Genomic DNA, 22596 nt, shown 5'->3' with positions numbered 1-22596 from the left:
CAGGTACATTTGATGGTTTCCAGATGTGAACGCGTCTTTCAGGAAACTAGTGGTCTCTAACCATTAAGCCAGTTCCCATTAGAAAGCAAAACCATCAGCTTTTAATACTAATTCCAGTGGTTCTAATGGTCTTTTTTCAGCAGGGCTTGTAATTTACTGTGCTGTCCGTACAGAAATATAGAAAGTCAAGTTCCATTCTGGATCTGAAAGAGGTCAAGGTCAGCACCCTGCTGACTGTATGCCACTGCTGGTCCACCCTTGGACCACCTAAATTACTGTCCTGCATCCAAGGTCTAACTAGGTTTAATCTCCTCAAATAGCTTTTAAAAGCCTTTTATTTTAGAAAATAAACTAAAATATTACAAACGATGGAGAGAAAAAAATTATGACCTGTCCTAATATAAAATGATTTTGTTGAAAATCTTGTTGCTGACATTGTGCTAGACTGCGTACAGCTTTACAACCAGCTTTATCTGTGAAATATATAGTGCTGGTAAAATTATTAACTAGACAATTTTTAAAGCTGGTATTTTTTCTAATTCCCTGCTTAACCACCAGTGGGCTGTAAACATGAATGCAACCAACTTTTAAGACTGAACTTTGGAGGTTGGAAAATATCTCTGCAAATTTCTTTGAAAAACTGAAAGTGAGTCTCCTGAAAACAATAGAAGCTGTTATAAAGGCAGAAAGGACTAAATACTGAAAAAGATGACCTTTCATATAATCTTATCAAGTCAAATTTGTGTTTATTTCAGTAAGCTTATAGATCCAAGACCGACTTCAGCTGCAAGAGGGCAAATGCAGAATGTCAGTAACTGATTAATCCACCCAATCTGAACTGTCAGTTAATCTTTGAACAATGTGGTTAATGGCTAAAGATGTACCTTAACAGCAGTGTCAACTACCACAACCTTGTTTTCACATTGAATTTGATTTGCCTTTTTAAAACAACAGCCACGTTATAGTTTAGTCTTCCACCTGTGGTTGAACTATAGTCTCGGACTAAACTGTGACGCCAGTGGCGATTCACTTAAGAATTCCTCTTGCTCCAGGCTTTGGCTTAATCTGGGTCTGAATAAAAGACCCTGACTCACCTTTTATAATAGCTAAAGGAAACAAGTTAACGGCTCACAAAGCTCTAAAGTGGGGCAAAAGGCCATCTGCACTAATCAACAGTGAGACTCTTCAGAGCTTCCTTTAAGCAGTCCAGGTTAAGTGACCTCTTCACTTAATCCTCATACGCAGATGAGCAGCCATCATTGGCACTACACACAGGCAAAAGAGTACGCTCAGATTTCCTGACAAATCCTGATAGAAAATAAATAAGCATTTTCAACCATGTTCATACAGATGTATCCTCATTAAACTGTGTGTTTATGAATGATTAATGAAGACTGCATTACAATTTTGAAATATTTGAAGACAAATAACTTTATTTTATAACTAAATTTAATTACATTCAGATTACAGGAATGCGGCAACATGGATTGCTGAATGTGTTACATGTGGAATTGGAATATCTGCAGCAGATGTTTAGATTTTGCTAATATTACTGATATTTTATTAATTGCATTGATTTTGTAACCATACAGATAGATAGATAGATAGATAGATAGATAGATAGATAGATAGATAGATAGATAGATAGATAGATAGATAGATTTTTACACTTTACATATCAGGATCAGTTAAAAGTGATAGGAAAATGATATAAGCATCGGCTCACAATTCCCATATTAGTACGTCCCCAAATAAAGGTGCACATCTTTGTCAGTATCAGATGCAGTTGCTTAGAAACAAAGTAATATTTGGGTGGATTTATACATCCCTGAATATTTTCAAATGATAATACTGTCACCCCTTCCTGGATCAGGGCCTTGTCATGGCAGAAGGGTTTGGGTGGTCTAGGGATTTTCAGAGCTAAGTCATCAGGAGCAATATGGTCCTGGTAGGGTCTCCCAAGGCATACAGGTCTAACCCAGGCAGACCCAGACTAACACGGTCCAAAAACCCACCATGAAAAATGGGCACAGAAAACCGTGTATCCTGCCCGGGATAGGGTCACCGGGACCTACCCCTGGAGCCAGGCCTGGGGGTAGTGTCCCCTGGTGAGCGCCTGGTGGCTGGGCAGCCCATGTAACCTGGCCCACTCAGCCCGAAGAGGCAATGTGGGGGGACCACGTGGGCCAAGTCCACCATGGGGGAGCGGTGCAGTGCTGCACAGGCAGTGGGAGATTGCAGGGGGGCCCTTGGCGGCCTAGGCCCTTGCGGCAGAAACTGGCTCTTGGCACATGGAATGTAACCTCACTGGGGGAGAAGGAGCCGGAGCTTGTGCGGGAGGTTGAGAGGTACCAACTAGATATAGTTGAGCTCACCTCCACCCACATTGTTGGCTCTGGAACCAAACTCCTTGATAGGGGTTGGTCCCTCTCCTACTCAGGGATTGCACAGGGTGAGAGGCGCCGGGCGGGAGTGGGGGTACTCACAAGTACCCGGCTGGCGGCCATGCAGTTGGAGTTTGTCCCAGTGGACGAGAGGGTCGCCGAATTAAAATTGCAAGGAGGAAAACTCTGACTGTTGTGTGTGCTTATGCACCAAACAACAGGTCAGAGTATTTGGCCTTCTTGGATTAAGTGAGCGGGGTTCTGGAAAGGGTCCCGCCTACAGACTCCTTAGTCTTACTGGGGGACTTCAATGCTCATGTTGGCAATGACTGGGAGACCTGGAGAGGCGTGATTGGGAAGAACGGCCTGCCCGATCTAAACCCGAATGGTGAATTATTATTGAACTTCTGTGCCAGACATGGATTGTCCATAAAAAACACCAAGTTCGAACACAAGGATGTTCATAAGTGTACATGGTACCAGAGCTCCTTGGGTCAGAGGTCAATGATCGATTTTGCTGTCGTTTCATCTGACTTGGGAACATATGTTCTGGACACTCGGGTAAAGAGAGGTGCTGAGCTGTCAACTGATCACCATCTGGTGGTGAGTTGGATGAGATGGCAAGGAAAACTGACGGTCAGACCCGGTAGGCCCAAGCGAATAGTGAGGGTGTGCTGGGAACAACTGTCGGAGGCCCCTGTTCAGAATGATTTCAAATCCCACCTCCAGGAGAGCTTTTCTCATGTCCCAGGGGAGGTAGGGGACATGGAGTCTGAATGGACCCTGTTCAAAACCTCCATTGTGGAAGCTGCCGGGCATAGCTGTGGCCAAAAGCTTATGGGTGCCTGTCGGGCGGTAACCCAAGAACCCCCTGGTGGACACCAGTGGTGAGGGATGCCATCAAGCTGAAGAAAGAGGCCTTTAGGGACTGGATGGCCCGAAGGACTCCCGACTCAGCAGAGAGGTACCGACAGCTGAAAAAGATGGCAGTCATAACAGTGGCAGAAGCAAAATCCAGGGCATGGGAGGAGTTTGGCGAAGTCATGGAAAAAGACTTTCGGTCAGCTTCAAGGAGGTTCTGGACAACTGTCCAGCAACTCAGGAGTGGTCGGGGTGGCTGCGCCCAAGTTGTATTCAGCAAGGGTGGAGAAACTCTGACTCCAAATGAGGATATTGTCGGTCGGTAGAAGGAGCACTTTAAAGAACTCCTTAATCCAGGAGACATGCCTCCCCCGCAGGAGTCAGGGCCGGAGGTCTCTGGTGGGTCAAGCTCTATTTCCCTGGTGAAGGTCACTGAGGTAGTTTGCAAGCTCTTCATTGGCAAGGCACCGGGGTGGATGAGATTTGTCCAGAGATGCTTAAGGCTCTGGATATTGTGGGACTGTCGTGGCTGATGTCCCTCTGCAATATTGCATGGACTTCAGGAACAGTACCCTTGGACTGGCAGACCGGGTTGGTGGTCCCCATTTTTAAAAAAGGGGACAGGAGGGTGTGTGCCAACTATCGGGGTATCACACTGCTCAGCCTCCCTGGGCCAAGGTGCTGGAAAGGAGACTCCGATTGATAGTTGAACCTCAGACTGAGAAGGAACAATGTGGATTCCGTCCCGGCCGTGGAACAATGGACCAGCTTTTCACCCTCTCGCGGATTGTTGAGGGGGCATGGGAGTTTGCCAACCCAGTCTACATGTGTTTTGTGGATTTGGAGAAGGCTTATGACCGGGTTCCCCGAGATATCTTGTGGGAGGTCCCCCGGGAGTATGGGGTACCGGGGCTACTACTCCAGGCCATTCAATCTCTGTACTCCCAGAGCGAGAGCTGTGTTCGTATACTCAGCATTAAGTCAAACCCTTTCAGTGTTAGCATTGGGCTCCAGCAGGGTTGTGCTCTGACTCTACTCCTGTTTGTGATATCCATGGACAGGGTATCAAGGCATAGCCAAGGTCAGGAGGGCATTATGTGTGGAGGCCGGAGGGTGGCATCTCTACTGTTTGCAGACAATGTTTTTTTTTGGCTGAATCACATGGATGCCTCCAGCGCTCACTGGAGCAGTTTGCAGCTCAGTGTGAAGCAGTTGGTATGCAGATCAGCACCTCCAAATCTGAGTCCATGGTCTTAGCCCGGAAAAGGATGGCATGCCCACTCCAGGTAAGGGGAAAGGACCTGCCCCAGGTGGAGGAGTTTAAGTATCTTGGGGTCACTCACGAGTGATGGGAAGAGGGATCGTGAGATCGGCCGCAGGTTGGGACAGGCGGCAGCAGTAATGCAGTCACCGTACCGGACTGTAGTGGTGAAGAGGGAGCTGAGCCATAAGGCAAAGCTCTCTGTTTACCCGTCGGTCTACATCCCGACCCTCACCTATGGTCATGAGCTGTGGGTAATGACCGAAAGAATGAGATTGTGAATACAAGCAGCAGAAATAAGCTTTCTTCACAGGGTGGCGGGCTACACTCTATTTGATAGGGTGAGGAGCTCGGCCATCCGGGAGGATGCTCGGAGTAGAGCCGCTACTCCTCCGCATTGAGAGGAGCCAGCTGAGGTGGTTTGGGCATCTGATTCAGAGATGCCCCCTGGACGCCTCCCGGTGGGGGTGTACCAGGCACGGCCTACCGGGATAAGACGGATAAGACGGGACCCGCTGGAGGGATTACATCTCCAAGTTGGCCTGGGAACGGCTTGGGGTCCCTGGGAATGAGCTGGAGGAAGTTGCGGGGGACAGAGTCATCTGGGATTCTCTGCTCTCCCAAGTGCTACTGCGACCCTATCTGGATTAAGCGGTTAATGACGATGATGATGATGATACTTTCACTTCTAATCAGGTGTATTTATTAGAAAAGGAACTTACTTAAATAATTTACTCAGTTATGCTTTCATCATTACATCATTACAGTTTGTTACTAATTTGGTTTCATTTCATTATATTAGCTTGATGACAGCATCTGCTGTTTTGTTCTGTGACTCATTTTGTGAATTAAGTGGTTTACTTTAAAAAAGTGTAAAGACAGAAGCCCAATCATTTTAAACCTGCTATGCTGAAAGGTGCTGGATGCAGTAAGTACTTATACAGTTATATGCAGTTGCTAATACTGAAATATTTTTAGATGTGAAGTGCTTGAACTGACTCATTCACTCACTCATGTTTAGCAGACTGAAGATTCTCCACAAGTAGGTGCTATAAGCACAAGTAGTACATTTCCATTACTCATAAAAGTGGTGCTCTTAGACAGGGTGCTTATGTGCTTCTTACCACGCCATTCTTTGGAAGATTGACTTCTACAGGGCCATCAGGACACTGTAAGTGTAATCTGAAAAATTCCTGCACTCTTCTCCATGTATCCACCTGTGCGTCTGCATGGACTTTTGTTTCTCCTTCAAAAGCCACCACCTGGCCGACTGCTGCGTGGACTCCAGATGGATAATGGGGCATGTAAGGGACTTCTAAGAAGTACCCTGTGTTTGGATGGCGCAACACTTCATAGTTTGTTTTTCCATGTTTGAGGATGTTGCAAGCTTGCTCTGCGTAATAGGCACTGTTCCAGTTTAAGTCATCTTCTGACACTACGAACAGGAAATTGCAGCTGACATGGTTCTCCTTTGCCATGGGATCTTCTAGAGCATCTCTGATGTCCAAGATACCTGATTTAGTTATGGTTATTCTCTCATGATGTGCAGTGAGAGGTGGGAAGATAATGTCTTTGTAGTGGAGTGGAAACACAACACTGGCAATGTCGCCATTGAGCCAGACAGTGGCTTTCACATTGGGCAGGAATGATTGCCAGAGCTATTTCTCCGTTCTTTGAGATGGACACTATGCCTATCCCAGTCTTTTTCACCTGTGGGGAAAAAAGATACAATAAGCTTGTAAATGTGTTGTAGATCCTTGCAGAGATTCATCAGTATTGGGTAAATCCTCATCAAAACACCAGATTTCATGGAACTGCTTTGAAAACCTATTTGGTTTGGTTTAAAGGCCAAAAGAGATACAAAGATGACATTCGGTGGCTTGATAATGTTATTTTTACATTGGAGTTACAGGCTATCTAAATATCCTCACTGAAGCACATTGGATATTTCAATCACCATATACCATTAAAAAGCAGATTTTCTAATATGTCAGTTATTAATGTGTAAAATATAAATGTATAAATCAGACTACATACCATACAATCTGTCATGATTGGCCCTTCCCAGTCCTGTCCATGTACTTGTGTTTACCTCCCAGTCCTGTCCATGTGCTTTTGTTTTGGTCTTGTCCATGTGCTTTTGTTTTGTTTCTTCCCAGTGCTGCCCCCTTGTTTTCAGACCCTGCCCCTCATGTCACCACCTGTGTTTTCTACCTGTGTCTTGTTAACCCTCGTGATCCCTGTCGCATTTAAGCCCTGTGTTTTCCCCTGTGAGTTTGCTGGTCTTCGTATTGTTTGTATTGTATTGTTTCATGTTGTATCTGCTAGCCTCTGTTGTATTTTCTGTTCTCTGTGGTTGTGTTTATCCTGTTCATTTTTTGCCATGTCTGCCCATCGATCTATCCATGTTGGCTCTTTGACCCTGGACTGTTTTGACCCTGATTCTGGATTTGCCCTTGATAAATCTCGCTTCTCTCAGCATGTGTGTCTACCTTACCATGGCTCCCCCACATTACAGAAAGACCAGCCGCCCAAGGACGCAGCGAGAGAGCGAGACTCTGGTATGTGGTTGTTCCACTGGGACAAAACTCCAGCCATTTCAATGCAGCCCGAGTTAACAATGTCTCAACGCCACCAAACTAGATAGCAAATCCCCTGGTGCTGAGGTACACAAGCTTCTGATCGTTCCCATAAAAAGGTGAAGGACAATCCCGTCTTGTATTTTGACGACAAGAGCTCAGGTAAGCGCCTAGGGTCCACCCATCTTGAGCAACGCTGAATTCGCTAAATAAACGCTGAATAAATATCGCTTCTCTCAGCATGTGCGTCCGCCTCATCATTGCTCCCAATGCTCATCATCGCTCACAATGCTGTACTGCATAAATATGTATTTTGTATGTAATCAAGTCATTAGTATATTCTAGCATATTCTGTAAAGCATGAAAACTGTCAATAATTCAGTGATTTGCTTTTCCACACCAGTTGGAAGTTACTGATTGTCAGATGGATGTGGGGCACTGATGTACAACCCCAATTCCAATGATGTTGGGACGCTGTGTAAAACATAAATAAAAACAGAATATGATAATTTGCAAATCCTTTTCAACCTATATTGAATTGAATACACTACAAAGACAAGATATTTAATGTTCAAACGGATAAACTTTATTGTTTTTTGCAAATATTCACTAATTTTGAATTTGATGCCTGCAACTTGTTCCAAAAAAGTTGGGACAGGGGCAACAAAAGACTGGGAAAGTTGAGGAATGCTCAAAAACACCTGTTTGGAACATTCCACAAGTGAACAGTTTAATTGGAAACAGGTGAATGTCATGATTGGGTATAAAGGCAGCATCCCTGAAAGGCTCAGTCGTTCACAAGCAAGGATGGGGCGAGGTTCACCACTATGTGAACAACTGCGTGAGCAAATAGTCCAAAAGTTTAAGAACAACGTTTCTCAACATGCAGTTGCAAGGAATTTAGGGATTTCATCATCTACAGTCCATGATATCATCAAAAGATTCAGAGAATCTGAAGAAATCTCTGCAAGTAAGCGGCAAGGCAGAAAACCAACATTGAATGCCCGTGACCTTCGATCCCTCAGGCGGCACTGCATTAAAAACCGACATGACTCTGTTATGGATATTACCACATGGGCTCAGGAACACTTCAGAAAACCATTGTGAGTGAACACAGTTTGTCGCTCCATCTACAAGCGCAAGTTAAAACTCTGCCATGCAAAGCGAAAGCCATATATTAACAACACCCAGAAACGCCGCCGGCTTCTCTGGGCCCGAGCTCAGATGAGATGGACTGACGCAAAGTGGAAATGTGTCCTGTGGTCTGACGAGTCCACATCTCAAATTGTTTTTGAAAATCATGGACATCGTGTCCTGCAGGGCAAAGATGAAAAGGACTGTCCGTATTGTTATCAGTGCAAAGTTCAAAAGCCAGCATCTCTGATGGTGTGGGGGTGTGTTAGTGCCCATGGCAGGGGTAACTTCCACATTTGTGAAGGCACCATTAATGCTGAAAGGTACATACAGGTTTTGGAGCAACATATGCTGCCATCCAAGCAACGTCTTTTTCAGGGACGTCCTGCTTATTTCAGCAAGACAATGCCAAGCCACATTCTGCACGTGTTACAACAGCGTGGCTTCATCGCAAAAGAGTGCGGGTACTAGATTGGCCTGCATGCAGTCCAGACCTGTCTCCCACTGAAAATGTGTGGTGCAATATGAAGCGCAAAATATGACAACGGAGATGTTGACTGTTGAGCAACTGAAGTTGTACATCAAGCAAGAATGGGAAAGAATTCCACCTACAAAGCTTCAACAATTAGTGTCCTCAGTTCCCAAACCCTTATTGAGTGTTGTTAAAAGGAAAGGTGATGTAACACAGTGTTAAATATGCCCCTGTCCCAACTTCTTTGGAGGCATCAAATTCAAAATGAGTGCAAGATATTTGCAAATAACAATAAAGTTTATGCATTTGAACATATCTTGTTTTTGTAGTGTAGGATTTGCAAATCATTGTATTCTGTTTTTATTTCTGTTTTACACAATGTCCCAACTTCATTGGAATTGGGGTTGTACATGGTAAGTGTTAGACAGACCTTTTAGATCCTCTCTCCTAGGCCACCATTGTACTTTATAGAGTACAGGTTCCAAAGACCAAGTCCTGCACATTTTAGTATCTTGTCCGCTCTAAGCCACCCATTTAATCTCAGGAAAGGCTTGAGCTAAAAGAGGTAATTAGTTTGATCAAGTGTGTGAATCATAGGGCAGGGGTGCTCCAGCATCAGGGTTAGAAACCACTGTCTTAGCCAAACCATGATTTCAATACAGAATCAAGAAACTGAAAAATAAGTTAAAAAACACAGTAAAAAACACTGAACCAGTATCTTAAAATGTAAAATTGCATCTGGGAAAATCAAAGTAGGCCTATCAAAGTCAAGTGGGAAGAAAGGAGAGGGACGTATTCTATGCTATATATACACCCACACTCAAAATCCTAAAGCCTAAATTCTTAAAGTCTAAGACTGAACCCAAATAGAGGACCTTTCATTGTAATGTTTTAGCACTTTAAATGTGTAAAATAGATTTTGACTTCTATTAAAAATGTTATTAAAAACATTCACTGACCACTTCATTACATACACCAACCTTGTATTTACACTCAGTTGTAGAATGTATCAGCTCCACTTACTGTATAGGTGCACTGTAGTTTTACAATTATCTATCCATCATTTTTTAGCCTCCTTTCACCCTGTTCTTCAATTGTCAGGCCCCCCAAAGCAGCACCACAGAGCAGGTATCATTTCAGTGGTGGATAATTCTCAGCACTGCAGTGACACTAACATGGTAGTGTTGTGCTACTGTTTGTTGTGCTGGTATAAGTGGGTCAGATGCAGCAGTGCTGTTGAGGTTTTGTTAGTCTAACTTGCAGATGTGAAGTTAGAGACAAAAACTCATCTGTTGCTGCACAGTTTGTGTTGGCCATCCTCTAGTCCTTCATCAGTGATCTGTGACCATGGGATGCTGCTGGCTGGATATTTTTGGTTCTCAGACCTGAAACGACACTGAGTGGCTTAAAAACTCCACTAACACTGCTGTGTCTGATTTACCATGTCAGTGTCACTGCAGTGCTGAGAATGATCCACCACCCATATAATACCTGCTCAGTGGTGGTCCTGTGGAGGTCCTGAACATTGATGAATGGTTAATAAAGGATGCATAGAAGCAGATGGACCACAGTCTGTAATTGTAAAGCTAATAAGTGTACCTAAGTGGTATATAAATTGCTAAAAAAGACAAGGAATGTAAAATATATAAATTTTATGTGGACATTAAAATGGATATTGATAATTGGGCTATTAAATATAAACATACATCTCCATGTCTGTGTAGTGAGAGAATTTATAGGTCTTTTCACATTTGCTTTCTTCTATGCTGTAACCGAAGTTGTCTTTTGTTGTATTAAGCTGTAGTGTCTTAGAGTTGTGTGCCTTTTGGTGTTTTATATGTATTGTTCCTCCTGAGGTGAGAACAACCTCACCTTACCCCCCACCTCCCCTTCCCCCAACCCCCAGTATCTCTACTTAAACCATGTCAGACCATGTATTCATTAGACTGGACTGCAGACTGGAGTACTGACCAGGCTAGACTAGAACAGACTGGTCACACACTGATGAACAAGCTGTGCCCGTGCGTGATCGTCTGCATGCACATGAATAAGACTAGACTCCTGATCCTGCTGGTTGACTGTTGATCGACCATGCTATATCCATACTCTATATGTGGAAATAAACTCCAATCACCGCTAAAGCTCCAGTCTCCTGACTCTTGTCGAATTTCTAACTGTAGCCTACTAGTTAAATAAAACTTTGCCAAGGACTTATATATATACCGAGCTATATATGGAGCTATATGGAGCTGAATACTTCACTAATTACAAAGGATGTCTGAATACTTTTGGCCATACATTTTAGAGATGACTAATAAGCTCAAACTTGTAATTTTATTCTACACCACGGGGAGGCACTGTTTGACAGAGTTCAGTATCAGAGATAGAAAGAGAGCCTGAATGGAGCTAAAAAGTGCAAAAAGTGCCTTTTATTGGTCTCCTTAGTGAGGACTTCTCCATTGGAAGCCTCGATCTGAGCCTCTTCACCACTTTACTGTGTAGCATTTCTGGCCGCATCGACCAAAACAAACCCATCGGTTCAACACCTGTGTAGGTTCCTTTTTTAATAACAAAGTCTTAAAACAGAACAATAAAATGAAAAGCCTGGAGACGAGACGGTGTGTGTGGAATCAATACAACTTGGAAGATATAATTTCAATGGATTATCGTACAATTATGTTCCCTGACTCAAAGTACTGAGATCAACTCTTGAGGGTACCTCTCCAGTGACAGTTTCGTACCTTTTTTTCCCCTTAGAGTGTATATTGTGGCCTTGAGTTAAGTGTCTTGTGGCTGGGCTCCTTATATTAATTCCTGGCCACGCCTCTAATTATTAAAAGTAATTACCCTATCACATCAGGAGTCATGTACATTTAAATTGAAGGTCCACCGAGTTGTCATACCTTTGTGAAATTTTTAAAATTATTTTTATTTGTTAGCCTATGTTCTCCGCAGTTCAGTCACATCCGATTCCACCTGCTTGCTAGGTCTCCTTCTATCACACAACACTACCAAGCCAGGAGAATGAAGGCTAACATATGCTTTCTCCAAGATGTGATGAGCGGCCCCTAATGTCATTAGACAGCTCAACAGGCTTGGAGGAGAACACTAACTGCCACTTCTGTTCCATCAGCTAACAGGCACCCGTGTTGCCTAGCATCACTCTATGTAACTGGGGAGAGAAAGGGCCACTTTGCCCACTCAGAAAGGTCAAATTATGCGCTCTTGGACAGAGCAGGTCGGCCCTATACACTCACTACACATGTTGCGTAGGCCCCCCGCAAATTATGCAAGCCTGTCAAGGGCCCCTCCTCCCCCTCATGTCAAAGCTGCTCATTGTTTACAACTTGACATCCATCACAGTGACAGTGAATTGCAGGAACAGCAGTCAGGCTAAACTTGTGGTCTTTCCTCTTTATGTTTGATGTCAGCAAAAAACAGTAATGTTAAACAAATAGCAGTTGATGTGCTAGCTAGATGTGCATCTATCTCAAATATGTGAGAGTGAAATAGAGCTATTTACTGCGCTTGATGATCACAACAGACAACAGTGTTAATAAACTACACAGCTCAGAAAAGACAACTGCTTTGAGCTTAGATTTGTGTTCGTATGCACATGCACGAAATGAAACGAATGAAATGAAATAGGCTGTGTCAACTATTACATTCTAATCAAGCTTTAGCATGATTTGTCAGCAAAGCATGTAAGAGTTTAGCTTTTCTTTAAAGGATTCTATCCTTCCTGTAGCTGTCTCCTTAACACGTTTCCTCTTCAGTTGCACCTTTCACTCACTTTAACTTCACCCAATCTTGGAAGACACCCAGAGTGAAACAGGAGAGCTGCGCTGTGTCATCCTCATCCATTTAAAGACATCCTGCATGTTGTTGTATTGTACTGTACCTTTACTGCGTCATGTAAATGATGGAAGTGTTGATAGGTGTTATAGTGAAATGATTTTACCAAATATTTTAAATTTTCATTCTTAAATGTTGACACTTGTGATGTTTGCAGTCTGCTCTGTTTCAGAGTGTAGGCAATAAATTGATGCATTTTTTTTTTTGTGCATGTACAGCACTAAACTACTGATACTCAGAATGTGTGAAAGGATGTAAATATGAGAGGATATAGGTATTACCTTTTAAGTGCTCAATGAGGGCACATAATTATCATTTTAATTAAATTCTATATACAGGACGACATTTAATAATGTTGTGACAATACGCTTTCGGTGCAGAAGCTCAAATAAGACCACTACTTCTTATCAGATGCTTATTTAATAGTACAAATAGCCACTATTTAAATAAATAGTTAATTACTCTGGTGTGCATTTAATGGTTTGTGTGAATATGAGAACTACTAAGGTAAATGGGTAACTGTAGACTGAAACTGGTTACTCACTAAAGGCTTCATATATGAGGGGTTTTTCCTCAATATGGCAACAATGACCATGAGCTCGTGGTAATATTGTTGTACTACCCCCTAGCGCCCGGAGTGCCAAAACGCCCTGTATTCCAGAAATAAGAAACTCAACTGAGGAGACAGTAAATTGTTTTTCCTCACAGGTATGATTAACATTCGTGCCTATTCGCATTAGAGGATATACTGTTTGTGTTGCTGGATGTCCCTGCAAGTATGTTACTGGGAGGACAATATGACTATTTTGTTACCATGACAAATTATAATATAGTACACTTTTCTGGGTCAGCACCTGCCTGATTCATTATAAAGAGAGCATAACTCTCTAGTTAGCATAGCACCCTAGACTAGTTAGCATAGCACAGGCCCCAAATAAACAAATGTGGCCCAGGAGGTGCACAAGCCCACGGTGCTCTTCGCCCAAAAGTACCCCCAATCAACGACCAATGACCATACAAACCCACGCTCACCCAATAAAGATCACCCTCAGCAAGACTACACAACAAATAAAAACCCAGAGATGGCACAGCCAGAGCACCGGGGCAGCCGGTAATACCTAAAAACCTCAATCCCAATACTACTTCCTAAACAAAAAAACTACAATCCATAAAAATAGATACAAGAGACACATATACCATTTGCAAGGTAATAAAAACAAAAATTCAGTGGAGGGAAGAAACAGTGGCCCGCAAGCGCCCCGGCTGCGATCCCACTACTGACACCACTACGACTGTTTGCTCAGCGTACTTGCTCCATAGCTAATATGGACCAGCAGCACCAATTAGGCCACGGTTGATACCCAAACACGCCAGCCGTTGAGTCTGCTAAGTGCACTTCTCTGGTTCTCGCCTGGTTGGCTACCCTCGCTAACACACATACACAACCAGAGTTCTTCCAGCGGCGACAGCAACAAACAATCCCCACCGTCCCTTTGTTTAACCAATCAGGAAGTGAACTCACCTGGGTGTGCTCCCCTTTTATCTTTCCCCGGAAATCAGTACGCCGCCTACCCACGTTCCACCCACCACAAAGTGGGTGTGTCCCTCATTAATGGCTATATTCACTTTAATGTGAAAATGTGAAACCCCTAAGCATTCCACCATACTACATGTATAATATATCAAAGTATAAAATATGATGTTATATTTTGTTACTGGAAGTATACAGAATGTGTTAATGTATACATGTTGCTGTTGTATACTAAGATAAGATAAGATAAGATAAGATAAGATAAGATAAGATAAGATAATCCTTTATTAGTCCCACAGCGGGGAAATTCACAGTATTACAGCAGCAGCAGAGTAACAGGAGTAAGGCACTCAGTAACAGAAATGGGAAACAGTGTAAACATTATCAACATTATAAATAATAAAAATTAAAGCTAAATCTCTAGACTATTTACAACAAAATAAGGATAATAATAAAATAAAATAAGAGTTGCATAGGAATCTGTATTGCACTTAGCATACTGCACAATGAAAAATGAAAAATGTTTGCATTCTGAATGTAAGTGTATATTGTATGTACTGAGCATGTTACTGTAAGCATACAGAGTATTTTACTGTATGTCACTGTTAGTATACTGAGTATGTTACTTGAAATATGTTACTGTTAGTATACTGAGTATGTAATGTATGTTACTATTTTTGTACTAAGTCTGTTACTGTTAGTATACTGAGAGGATTCTATTGTTTTTATACTGGATATGTTACTGTATGGTACTGTTAGTATAGTGAGCATGTTACTGTATGTTACTGTTGAATACTGAGCATGTTACTGTATGCTACTGTTGTATGCTATGCTACTGTATGTTACTGTTAGTATACTGAGTATGAAACTGTATGTAACTGTTGAATACTGAGTATGTAACTGTATGTTACTGTTGTATACTATGTCACTGTAAGTATGTTACTGAGTATGAAACTGTAGCTATGTAACTGTTGAGTGCTGAGTATGTAACTGTATATTACTGTTGTATTCTGTTGCTGTATGTTAGACTAAGTATGTTACTGTCAGTGTGTTATTATTTTTATACTGAGTATGTTACTGTATGTTACTGTTGTATACTGAGTACATAACTGTATATTACTGTTGTATACTATGTTACTGTATGTTACCGTTAGACTAAGTATGTTACTGTCAGTGTCAGTTATTTTTCTACTGAGTACGTTACTGCTGTATACTGAATATGTTACTGTAAGTATGTTACTGTAAACATAGAGGTTAATGACCCGCCTTTCTCTCGCGTTGTATCGCCCTTGGTAGCTCCGTTCCTCCGTTCAGCTGATTGTGGAAAACAAAAACACGCTTTCTGCCCTGCGCAGTTCTGACTCCGCCCTGTTCCTATGGAGACGGAGTGAGAGCGAGGCGGCTGGTGGACGGAGCGGAGAGCAGAGCGCTGTGTGCAGCCGCTCAGCGCCGACAGTTCTGGCCAGCAGTGGGTATCGGTTGATTAAACCGAGAAAAAAGACCACACATTACAAGATTAGTTTCTACCAAATTAAAATTGTATACAGACACTGAATCTTTAGCTTTCGAATTAGCTCCATGCCCCGAAAGTGAGATCGGAGAGGGCGGCTTTCACTGGTAAGATTTACAGTCTTTTATTCTTGTGTGTGCGTTGGCCGGCCGGCCAGCTAGTTAGCTTGCTAGCTAACCCAGCTAGGCTAACAATTGTTGGATATATTTTTCAGAGTTAGCCAGCAAGCTAACACGCTAGCTCTGTCGGCTCACAACAAACAAATACACCGAACAGCACAATTCACACCTACATTACCCCAGCTAGCTAACGCTAGGTTAGTTAAAAACGAATAATACGGATATCATATACCACGGAGGACGTGAAGACTCACTTTGTTTTGTTGGCATTTGCGATTAACTTTGGTCAGATGTTTAGCTGCTCAACTAGTGTCGCTTTAGCGAATATTAAAATGAAACATGCATTTTCACAGCGGTTTTCTGACATTAGCTGTCGTTGACGGGACATGTTAGTCAGGATAGAGACAAACTATCTTAATGTTTTATAATAATAATCAGCAGAGGTTGAAGTAAATGTTGCTAGCCTGCCGGCCGTAACAAAGATATTAACGTTTCTCTTCGCCGATTTCTGTACAAGTTAACGCCGCAGTGTGGTGGTTAAATAACCTCACTCCGTCTTGGTGGCATTGAATTTTTGTTTCTATGTAAGTTGAGCTCAGCGTTTCGTTTTACACTAAGCTAGCCAAGTCACTCGTGCACTGTGTTTTGAGTCAGAAGGGGGTTTAAAAAGTGCCTTGTGTAAATATGGCCAGTTCTCCTGTCCGTCAGAATACATTCTGCTCTTATGAGCCGACCGTTCACAAACTACTCTGCGCTTTACGTTTGTGAGAGATGGCCGTGTTTGGGTACTGTATGCTTGCTGTGTTTGGGCCGTGATGTATGCGCACTGTGATGGCGACTAAGTGACTTTTGCAGAATACAGTGAGCTTTTCTTTGTTTCAGTCGCTCTAATAGCGTTTGCACGTGTCGGCGCACGTGTGACTAAAATTCGGATCATGCTTAGTACACACGGGTTTTAGTACGCAGCTCATTAGTGTAGATTGAGTGTAAAAGCCCAGGGGATGTCCTGGTTTAGTACATACCGTTCTAGGTTGAGTTTGTGACGCAGCTTGATGGAGTTTCTGGTTAAGTAGAAGAAGAAGAGAGAATTTCTCAGGAAGTAGGTTGACTTAAAGGGCTGGTGTCGTGTAAACTTTCCTTGCTTTTGTGTTGATTTAGTATATAAACATTGTTAAAACTTCGAAGCATACCGTTCCCCGGTTAATACAGTCCATATATGGAAAGCAAGCTAAAACAGCCTGTTTTTGAATACATTGTTTTTGTGATGTCAAAAAAACCAAAACAATTTCCATAAATCCTCCTGTTTGGTCTATAACCGTTTAGCTCCGCCCACTCACCATGACGTTATAAAGAGTGTTTCTTTCTGGACTGCAGGCAAGTGGACTTTGTTTCTCAAATCTGATCTTTTATGGCTGCTCTCTGCACTGTATTAAACTAACCGTGTCAGATTTGAGCGACCTGACCTCACCAACCTATCTGCATAGGTTGCTGTGGTAACAATGTAGGCATTGGTAACTGTGTAGATACACTGGTGATGTGGATTTCAAATGTGGATGCAGGAGAGATGGAGGTGCATCATCTTGCCCTTCAAACTCTTGAGAGTTCTCTGGTATAAGCATGAATCTTCTTGAATCCCAGTGCTCTAGATTTGACAGTTGTTTGTTACTGTTTGTCGAGAGACGCAAAAGACACCTTGAAAATCCAATTAGAGTGGCCAGAGTGTCAACACTGAGGCACATCTGTAAAAAATTCAGGTTGGCACTGCATTTCAAAGCCCCTCCAAATGTAGTTTGGGTCTGATTTGCTAAGGAGGGTTTCGGCTGTCCAGTGTATCACAAATATTGCTGGAAACGATCTGGATAGGCCAAAATGTTGGCAGTCTGAACAAGGCCTTTGAATGAGGCACAGTACACAGCCAATCAGAACAGAGCTCATTAACTGAACACTAACAAAAAAGCCTGTTTAAAGGGTTGAAGAGAGGTAGGAAAATAGCCATGTAAAAATGAATTGTAAAAAAGACCTGGTCCAAGTAGCAAAAGCCTTCAGGGACATCTAAATATCACAGCCAGGTGTGTTGGATCTGGACTCTCCAGGACGAGAATTGGGCAACCCTGCTTTAAGACACAAGTCTGCCAGAACATTGGGCTCATCAGGCTGCTTATGAAATACCCTCACTACTGACGTTTGGGACTAAACCCAGCAGAGTCTCTTGCTCAGCTGCTGTAAGCAGTGTGGTTTGTGACTAAGTCTGAAGTTTTTGATTTTGTACTCCGTATATCCAAATGTATTCAGACATCCTTTCTAATTAGTCAATTCCGATGCTGTAAGGTGCACCCATTGTGTTTTGTTATGCACACAGAGCTTGTATAATCCTCATTGAAAAGCTTTGCCAAAGAATGGGGCCCTTTTGGAGCAGCTGCTCATGAGCCTAAGGTCACCATGACTGATGTCAAGTGACATCTAGAGGGAAATAAAGTCCCCCAGCTTTGGGCTGAGGAACTGTGGAGCTCCATTCCTTTGGAGTGGAATTTGTGATCCACAATTGTTCATCCATTATCTGTACCTAACCTCACTAATACTTTTGTAGCTGAATGCAATCAAATCCTTAAGAGCAGAGGCTTTTACTGCAGCAAAGGGGGAACAAACTACCATTTAAAAAAAAAAACAAAAAACAAAAACACAAAACAACAACTTGGTCAACAAACTTAACAACGTATATTGTAGCACACTACTGCAGGTCAGCTTGGTGTAGTCTGGCCTATCTGTAGTTTGTGTTTGAAATAGTTAAGTACCCTAGTGCCTTCTGTAGAAGAGCAGAATGGGTTGAAACTGTTCAGCTGCAGATGTTAAGTAGACGCAGTGACAGTTGTATAATCTTGAGGGTTTTTTAGTTTTCTTTTAAAGCTTAGTGTTCTTTCAAATTGTCTGTTACTCACCTGACTTTGGCTCTAAACAAACTTTGACATTATTTACTAATGGTATGTAAGGGTTTGAAAAAATTGAGCCATAAGATTCAGAATCTATTTCAAAAGTTGAATAAGCTTGCAGTTAATATTTGTATAGCGTACTCGATTACTCTAGTATGCCAAAGGTATAAAAGCAGCCACATGACCTTGTTAAACCATTGTTAAAATAACTGAAGAGTACGGTCTTGTTTTCTTTGAAATAACGTCAAGGTCTTGTGCTCTTGGAATATTGTTCAACCCAGCAAACCAGATCATGGTTGAGGTAGGTTCTAAAGCTCAACAGGCAAAAGAATTAGAGCCTGACTGGTATGTTGGTCTGCATATTATATTGACAGCTTGCAGTTTTATCACATTTTGTGAAGGTATTGCTGACAATGCAGTGATAAATGACTTTTTTGGTCTTGGCATCAACAAGTTTTAAACTAATGATCTCCTGACAACATGGTGAAAATGTATGTATTCACATTAGCAGGCAATTAGTAGGGATTTTCTCAGCTTTATGTAAATGAAGTATGATGTAGTAAAGCAACGATCTAAATAATGATAGCTCCAACAAATTGGTTCACAGAATTGGCTTTCTGAAGCTTTTGTACCTATCAGATTTTCATTCCCGTTTCCAGTAGTGTCATCTGAAAATGGATGGGATATATATGAACCTGTAAAAGTGTCATGTGTTTCGGTGTATAAAAATCAAGCGCATAACTATGCAGTCTCCATAGGCAAATATTGGCAGTAGAATGGGTCCTATTGAAGAGCTCAGTGACATTAAACATGGCACTGTCATGGGATGCCACGTTTTCCACAAGTCAGTTTGTGAAATTTCTGCCCTAGTCAATTGTATGTGCTATTATTGTGAAATGGAAGTCTCTATGAACATCATCAGCTCAGCCATGAAAAAATAGACCAAACAAACTCACGGAGCAGGACCATCAAATGCTGAAGTGTGTGCAGGTCACCTGTTTTCTCTCTGCTGGAGCCTATCCCAGTGGTCATTGGGCGAAAGGCGGATAAGAATAGAATGTATTATAATTTATATCTGAAAACAGTTAACTGGCCTAGAAGAATTTGATGGTGTTGTTGTGTACATCATCTTGTGTGTTTTCATGACATGATTACATGTCAAAGATTTCAGAGCATTCCTGTGTCATGATGCTGGAATACAATGTGCAAGAGCAAATTCATTCTTGTACTGTCGTATTTAGATTGATCCTTTTCAGTCCTGTCAACTTGATTTGTTTTCTAGTACTGTCCTCTAGAGAAAGACAATTTCATTATATTAAGCTTAGAACTCTTCACAGAAGTTATTTGCAAGGTCACAAATGATATAGACCTTTCTATAGATTATCAAGTCTGAAACCTTAAGTAACCAATTGTATTGAGTATTTAACATTAATTAACATTTAGCATTATTAACATAATAATTTAACATTCTTTAATGTGTTAGGCATAAAACCTGTCTAAGCAAGACCCGGATGCAGCCTTGTTTCTGCTTTGTATCATTTCTGTGTCTAAAATTACTGCTCAGACTAGGCTAAGGTAGCATTGATTACTATCAAGTTTCGTCTGTTGCGTGTTCTGTTTTGTGTCTTCAGATTGCATCTTTGCAGTGTTGAATCCACCACTTTGTTTTTACAGTCTGTGGCTGTAATGGTGTGTAGGAAATGACACTCAAGATTATGCCTCAAGATGACAGACTCTGTGAGACAAGGTGGTTTTTTGAAAGGCAGATCTACATCTTGATTTCTGTCTTTAGTGAACCACGTTGGCTCACCCACTTCTCTCTTTTTAAACCTCTTGTTCAGTTTAAATGAAAAGATTTCACTTTGGAGAACTCTGCAGACTTGTTTGGGTGATCACAGTGCAGTACAAGCTGAAAATGAGGATTTCAATCAAATTGGCCAGTACAGTTTAATATGGTGCAAAGTTGAGATTCCAAAAGTTCTAGTTAAATGGTGCTTTACTGATCGACATGTTAGTGCAAGTGGTGATTGTCAGCTTAGCAGTTTTTAAGGCCTAGCATGAGAGCACTGAATCCTTAGTAATGAATGGTTTACTTCACACTGTCTTTGTGCTTTGTTGTATATTATATAAAACAAGCCACTAAATACCTGTTTTAATAGCAGGATTTTCCCTTCCAAATCCAATCCAATTCCGATGTTTGAACTCTGTGGGCTGATACAGTGTACCAACCCGATACCAGAGCTCACGTAAAGCGTCTGTGTTTGACATTAGCAACATATGAGGATCAGTGTACAGTAGATGCTATTGTACTATATATGTGTGTGAGAGAGAGAGAAAGAGAGAGAGGGAGAGGGAGAGAGATTTTCTTATATACTTGTATTGATACTTATGTCCTTATCTTGACCATGACTAAGAAACAGTATGTGAATAGGTCACATCGGACTGATTTCTATTAAAGCTGAGTGATTAATCTTGTTAAGGTCAAAGTTGTACTTTGAAAGAGTGCAATTTTCAAATTGCAAGAGCTTCCATTTGGACTATATCCTAGATTTTTCTAGCTAGGTTTGGGTGTTATTAAAAATGTTTTGATAACTATATCAATACTGATACTTTCATTTCTTTTCATTACGAACCGAAAGTGGGTATGGCTTAAACCAGAAATGAGTGAGCAGTGCTCCAAATGGGAGTATTTAAAGGCCGTAATACATTGCAGAGTAATGAAGAAGGCCTGACATAAATAACAGGCCAGTCAACAGTCTAGATTTTGGAACATGCATGCCTATTGGAATAGACTGACTGCTCAAAATTTGCTATTGAACATCCAGAATGTACTTTAAAAATATTGCTTTTTCATATGATGTCCTGTTCTTAAGTCTTAAGTAGAAAAAATGTATGTAATAATGCTGAGCTCATGAACTGGCATTCAACAGGTTTCAAGCCTCAGGCCCAAAAAAGCCTGTTGGTGAAAATCAGGCCTGGAGCTTCATTTTTAAACAGTCATGTGTAAATCTCAGTATTGGTCAGAGAAGTCACTTTCAGATATTTTTTCTAAATTGTTCAGCCCTACTGTTCATAACAGTTCGGTATATCAAATTTGTGCGTCACTAACCTCAACTTTGAATGCCTAACCTTAATATTGAATGCATCAGTTAGGCCCTAATGTGTGGCAGCTGCTTTTCCATCTCGTACTACCGAACCCTGTGGGCTTTCACAACTTGAAATGTGCTGCAACAAAAGAGCTTTTCTTAATCATTCTGACTTGTGCACTCTTTTTCTCTCTTTTTAGTCTGTTACTCTAGCAGTAAGCACCACAAAAGCTTTTTTCCCCTCAAACTCATTTTCCCTAGAACATATATAGAAACTTTGGAGATGACTTCACGGCTGGAGCTATGCTTGTCCTTTTAGTGCCATATCTGTCAGTTTCTTTTGACATCATGCATTTTCTCCCTCCATCAAACCGTTATGAAGTGTGTTGCTCCTGTGGTACTTGGTTGTGCTATTAAGAGCTCTCTGTCGTTCAGGTCCTCACTTGATTTCCGCCTAATGCACAGGATAAAAGAAATTGAACATTATGGAAAATTGGAGGCATTGAGTTCATCTTGTTTGCTAGGTAGCCTCCTGACGTTAAACAGTTTTTTTGCAGTATGATTGTGTTTCTGTAAAATAACATTGAGAAATGAATGACTAATTATATCCCAGCTGTGTTGTCGTCTGTTTGTGGCTTTGTTACCTCTCCCTGAACAAAAGCTTCTGCCATTTGGGCTGTTTATGACTCATTTACTTTAATGACTCTCTTCATTGCTTTTTTTCCTTCTGGAGACTCATATCTCACCAAGATGCATTTTGAGCAGGGCTTTACCAGCCAACTTTTTGTTGTTAGTTTAAGATGTTAGCTATAGCTCTGCATGCACACACAATTGAGGCAGCAGGACCAGAGCAGACTGCAGTACACGTGTGCGTTTG

At 41.8% G+C, this 22596-nt stretch overlaps 1 protein-coding gene and 1 pseudogene across 2 annotated transcripts in view; one reads left to right on the top strand and one right to left on the bottom strand.

Annotated features, from left to right (window-relative positions):
• Nucleotides 1-103: 103 nt before the first annotated feature.
• On the bottom strand, nucleotides 104-7104 carry LOC108424417 (annotated as a pseudogene).
• An 8350-nt stretch (nucleotides 7105-15454) lies between these two features.
• Nucleotides 15455-22596, top strand: part of susd6 (sushi domain containing 6) — a 34343-nt gene continuing 27201 nt past the window's right edge. For both annotated transcript variants that reach the window (XM_017692567.2, XM_017692568.2), the window contains exon 1: nucleotides 15455-15694. The gene's annotated coding sequence lies outside the window, so the exon portion shown is untranslated. The remainder of the gene's footprint in view (nucleotides 15695-22596) is intronic.

This window comes from Pygocentrus nattereri, chromosome 4 (genome assembly GCF_015220715.1).
Source record: "Pygocentrus nattereri isolate fPygNat1 chromosome 4, fPygNat1.pri, whole genome shotgun sequence".
NCBI lineage: Eukaryota > Metazoa > Chordata > Actinopteri > Characiformes > Serrasalmidae > Pygocentrus > Pygocentrus nattereri.
This window is presented reverse-complemented; position numbering and strand designations above follow the sequence as displayed.